This window comes from Hevea brasiliensis, chromosome 14, assembly GCF_030052815.1.
Source record: "Hevea brasiliensis isolate MT/VB/25A 57/8 chromosome 14, ASM3005281v1, whole genome shotgun sequence".
Lineage (NCBI taxonomy): Eukaryota > Viridiplantae > Streptophyta > Magnoliopsida > Malpighiales > Euphorbiaceae > Hevea > Hevea brasiliensis.
Genome location: NC_079506.1, coordinates 20,323,274 through 20,329,273, shown reverse-complemented (window position 1 = coordinate 20,329,273; position 6,000 = coordinate 20,323,274).

The following is a 6,000-nucleotide window of genomic DNA, read 5'->3' as shown; positions in this document are numbered from 1 at the left end:
AAATTACCTTTTTTTGCTGTTATGATGTGAAAATACTGCTGATGTTGCATTTCACTCTACAGGGTGCATTAGTCTTAGATAGTTATAGAGATTATGGTTAAAATTGATATTTTACTCTCTGAGTCGAACGCTCACTCCTGTTCAATATTTTTCCAGGCTACAGGAGGAGACATTTTTCAGAATAACCTGTCCCTTTCCTCTCAGGTTATGAAAAGATTACTTGATTGTATTATTATTCTCTAAATTTGTAATTTATGACTCCGCATGTGCTAGTAGTAGCATTAAGCCTGTCAGGGACTGTAAGAATTCAAGTTTTTGTATTAATAAATGAAAAATTTTTATGAGTTTTAAATGATTATAAATGAGGTAATAGGGTTGAGCTGGGCTCCCCTAATTTTAGTTTCTGATAATTACTGGGTTAAGTTGGCCCAAAATACAATTATAACAGTTTAATTTAAATTATTTTATATGCATATTGGGCCTAAATTGTGGGCCTAGTCATGGGTTTGAGAACAGTAAGGCTTACTACGGGTCTCGGGGGCTTTATGCTGGCCCAGGTCCTAGTGCCGGTCCGGCCCATAGGTTGGGTCATGACAAAGTTGGTATCAGAACTTAAGCTCTAGATTCATGGGAAATAATATAATTGGGACTGTAAAAGGTGTCTTGTTAGGATGTTACATGCGGAGTATAGGATTTTGTTTCGTCTTTTTCTGTAATTCTTTGTTTCTAGATTCTGCGTTATACCTCGGGAAATATAAAAGTGCCTCAATTAGCGTCTTGATTTTCGTGGAGTACATAGAAATGTGAAATAGAGTTAGTAGACATGTGAGGTCCATCATGAGGATACGTACTCCAAGAAATGCTATGTTTCTGTCTGTATGGGTTTAAATGGTGTGCCCATTTCGTGCAAGGCACGAGTACATAAAGATGAGTCTTGAAAGTACAGTTGCCCTAGATAAGGATGAGGATACCACTGCAGGTAGTCATCAGTGGATGACCCCGTCAGAATAATTTTATGATAATAGAAGATTCAAGAGAGATAAGAGATTAAGAGACCTAGTCTTCCAGGACGTATCGTAGTAACTATACAATGTTCTCGATGTCCATTACGTAGTCGCAGACTGATATCGACATGAGATTATTGTGTAGAGCTGCGTACTTCCCTGTAGTGCTTATGATGAGAATGTTGCAGGCAGTCTCTATTTTGGTACAGTAATACCAGAACAGAGTTCTATATCTGCAGAGGAGTTGGGAACTCCTGGTTAAGAGTCTAGAGCTAGAATATCGAAAGGTCACAGTTGGGTGGTAACTAGAGTCAGTGACTCAGTTACCCTAGCATGAGCTAGAGTTACAGTAAGAGTTGCCATCAGACCAGAAGTTTCGGACTAGTTGCAAAGTAAAGGTGACAACTATAGAGTGAGACCATCTAGTCTTCGGTATGGAATTTTGGATGGTTTTTGCAGAACGATAGACGTTTTGCTTAGAACTTAGTGAGAATAGAATACCTTGTGTGTATCAGTATGGAATAAAGTACAACCCTACTACTTAGAGAAGGTCGAAACTATGAATTGATGATTTACAGAGCTATGATATGATAAAGGAGACATTAATTTGACATGGTTTTGGGCAAGGTGGTAAATGTAGTACCTTTGTTGCAGCAAGTTAGGGTATAGTCCTATCTTTTCAGAAGGGATCGAAAGTTATTACTAATAATGGTGACCAACAAAATAGTGCCCCAGATGGGACTGTAGAGTGTGGTAGAGAGTAGTTGGCTCGGGTATCCTGCAGAGGATACAAGTTTCATTATAGGAATCATATATAATCAGATCACGATGGATGTAAATCCTTTGAATTGGATGACGGGTTTGGGTGCCCGGAATCTTAAGTTTTGGCTAATTGAGTAAACATGGAAAATAATAATAATAATAATAATAATAATAATAATAATAATAATAATAATAATAATAATAATAATAATAATAATAACAAATAAATAAAGTTGCTGCAGAATCAGTTCTCGAGGTAGTAAGGGTATTATGTAAGCTAAAGGATAAGAATAGAAATCATACAATAAAAGTATGACTGTAATTTCCTGAGTTCCTTTCTAACTTTATATTGTTCAAAACAATAGTATAATCTAATTATAACAGCATTAAGAGTAATAAATTAGCAAAGATAAATCATAGAAGGCCAATGGATAAAGAAAGTGCAGAATGAAAGTTTGAACAATTGATTGCAGATGCAATATAATCTAAATGGAAGTGGAAGTACTAGCTAGAGTGGTCAAAGGACCAAATCTAAGTAGCACAGACATATGATAACGCGATAGAGACTCTAAAAGATATAGTCAGCAAGTACAGCTGTCATGTTAGGAAGAGGAATGGAACCAGGGATAGAATAGTCAAGTTCTATTTTGGGGTAAGACAAAGGAAATAAATGAAAGGACAACCTGAAGGGCGCGTAACAAAAGGAACCAAGTTAAGATATATGGTAGGCTAAGTGTTATTCTTGGCAAGGAGAATGACAAGGATGGAAAATCCAAAATGGGACCACATTAGTGAGAACAGTGATGGAGGTATGGAATACAATAATAATGAGTAAATACTAGAAGGTATACGATGGTATTGCGGACTACCTAATTAGGTAGAGAAAACGAAGTTAGTAAGTAGTAAGTATATTAAAGGTCAATCTAAGGGATCAAATAGGTATGATGATAGGAAAAGAATGATAGATAATGATACATATGCTTAGTTTAGACTTTTGAGATAGTGAGAAGGTAGTTAGAGGTTCGTTATGAATGTCAGGCAAACATTGTTAGTGTGATCAACAGAATCACTTTGTAGTGAAGCAATAACGACAGGACAACAGTAGGGGTAGAACAAAAAAAAATGACAAGTCTGGGTGGTTATAAATCACTAGAAAGTTCAAAGATCAAATTAATGACCATAGATAAGGGTGGAATTAGTGTTGGAAGAATTTATTACTGAGAGAAATCTTTCAGGAATCAACAAAAGTTAAGGGCACAATATAAACGATGATAGATATGAATCATTGGTCGAGTATAAGTAAAGTTAATAAATTATAAAATATTATGTCAGGAAGGACAATGGTACGGTAAAGTGTTCATGCAGATGATATCTTATAGGTAGAGCACAATTGTGCTAAGAGATGATGAAATTTGAAGAGAAAGACCAAGAAACATAGGTTAAACGTTATTATATGGACAATTGGCGTAGTTGAATATAAGAGGATATTTTTCTTTCTTTTCAAGTTTAGCTTGTGCTTTTGGTTTTAGAAGGTTATATAAGGAACAGAGACTGAGTCAAGGAGACCTAGTTATTTGAGAGTTTGGTAGGCACCAATTCATATACAATTTCCTGATATGAGAATGACAGTAAGTGCATACCTAGTGTTAAGTATGAAAGGACGATCAGAGTAATGACAAGAGTTAAATTGAGTTAGCTACTAAGGCTTGCAACTGTTTTAAACTATGAGCTAGAGGAAATACTATTTATGGATGAGTTTCAATAGATGAAATTGTTACTGATGGATAATTTGAGGTTGAAGTTTAGAAAGCTATAGGCAGTATATGTGATTATATTAAGAAGAATGAACACATGAAGTATTTTGTTTAGAATTAAGGCATGGCACACATTTCCCATAGCCGTGTTAGTTCAGATGGAACTTATAGTTCTGGGGCTCATATCCATCCAGGATAAGCAATTTCCTACTAAGGCTGGTAGGGAATGATAATGTTCTGATAGTTAAGTTGGGAAAAGGGGGATACAAGGAAAATTTTCTATGGTTAATTACAAGTGTTACATAAGGTGAAGAATGTGCTGGTAGGAGTAAATCATAAGGTTAGAATTCCTGAAGTAATAGAACTAGTAATCAAGATAAGACTAAGAAACAAAATAAAAGTTAAAGTTGATGATGGGATAGACATCTTTGAAGGAAAAGGTGTAAGGATGAGATAGGACTAAAATTAAGGAATAAGTACAGCAGGTTGAAAAGATATCAACAATACCAAAAAATAGGAAAAGGGAAGTGGATAAGATGCAAAGGACAGAAAAAGAGCTCGATAGAGCCAGTTATAATGATGAGGATAAGGAGGAATAGGTATGCTAGGAACACACTAAGGGATGTTTAAAATAAGTTATTATGAGATGATAGATTAAAGGAGTAGTGGAGCCTCGATCTGAGTGCCAATGTGTCAGAAGTAGGCCACATACTAAGAAGCTATAGGAAGAAGTCTAGATATTTCCATTCCAGAGAAGGAGTGGGAATTGATAAAGTTGCATGGATTGAGTTGTCAGGAAAATAAACACGTTTTTCATATAAGAGAGGAGACTCTACCTGACTAGTTACATAAGATGGACAAAGGTTGGTCTAAGTACTTTAGTAATGACACAAAAGAGATTAAAAAAAAAAAAATTTTTTTTTGAAGTAGCATGGGAGTGAGAAGATTTATAGGTGTTGACCACTGAGGTCATAAGAAGAGTGAAGATCTCGAACGAGATGCCTAGATTAGGTGCTACAGGAAAGCTACTCACAGTATACCATAGAATAAGGAACATAAGTTATGTCATTGGGGAAAACAGAAATTATTAAAACAAAGGAATGATGACTGAAGTCACTAAGAGACATGTTAGGGCGTAATAAAAGTGAGGTAAGCGCCAAAGTTAATTAAAGTTATCAGAGATCAAGTCGAGAGTAATAGAGTTATAACGAATACCTGAGATGTCAGAAGAATGGTCAGTGAATAGCCAAGAGATAAGAGCATCTCTAGAAAGAGATGATGACAAATAGGACACTATAGTAGAATCAGAGAACAGTAGAATGTCATATATAATATACGAAGAGTTCGAAGAATAATATTTTTACCAATATCTGCATAGCTGGAGGAGTAATGATTGCACTTGTTTCGATAATCTTCTTTTCCATATCTCTTGTTTATTCGAAAATTCGAGGACGAATTTTTCTTAAGGGGGGAAGAATGTAACAACCCAGAAAAAAAAATATATATATATATATTGATTGATTTGAGGTTGGCGTGTGACAGTGGAAATCCACTGTCACTGCCAACATTAAAAAAAAATAATAAAAAATAAAAAATGGGACTCAAAAATCGGGAGGACTCTCCCCAGTTTCTCTTATTTCCTCTCCTTCCCTCCCTTCTTCTTCTTTCTTGTTCCAGTGACCGGCCGGCTACGTCCCCAGCAGCTCCCCACCCGCCGCGACCCTCCGGCGACGTCCGTGACCACCGAACGCGGCAAGAGAGGGAGAAGAGAGAGAAAATGCGCGCACAGTGGGCAGTGGCTTTCCGGCGCGATTCCGGCTTCATCCGATGTCCGATCGAGGCGATTCAGGTGGCGTTGGAAAGCTTGTTCCGAGAGCTTTCTTTTGATACCAATTTTGCAGCAAATGGAGGTCGGATGAGTGAGATATGGAGGAGAGAAGTTTCGGGTTTTTCAAGCTTTTTCGTCAGATCTACGACGATCCGACCGTTGGATTGACGATCCGAGACCACCTATGGACTGAGGAAGAGGAGAGGAACATGGTGGTATAATCAGATTCGGCACATGTCGCCATGGCCGCCACCGTCTTGCATGGCAGGCGGTGGCTCCGGTGAGCTATGGAGATGGTTCAACTTCCAGAGGCTTTCTCATAAATTTTTAAAATTTTTGAGACAGATAAATTTCGAGTAAGACTATTTTTATTATTTCTCTGTCTGTAGGGCATAAATACAGTGTTTCTTAAACAGGAAAAATTGGAGAAAAATTCTAAGAAAAATATATGATGAAAGTAAAATTATTTGGAGATATTCTATGGTGTTAGTTGAATTTTTGAGTGATTGTAGAATATTTTTGAGAAATATGGATGGATTTTAGTTAGATTTTTAGCATATAGGCATATAAGATTATTTGAAATTAAGATAATTAAATTTTATATAATTGGTTGAAACTTGAGGATGGAGGTTTAAATAAGCAAATATTTAAT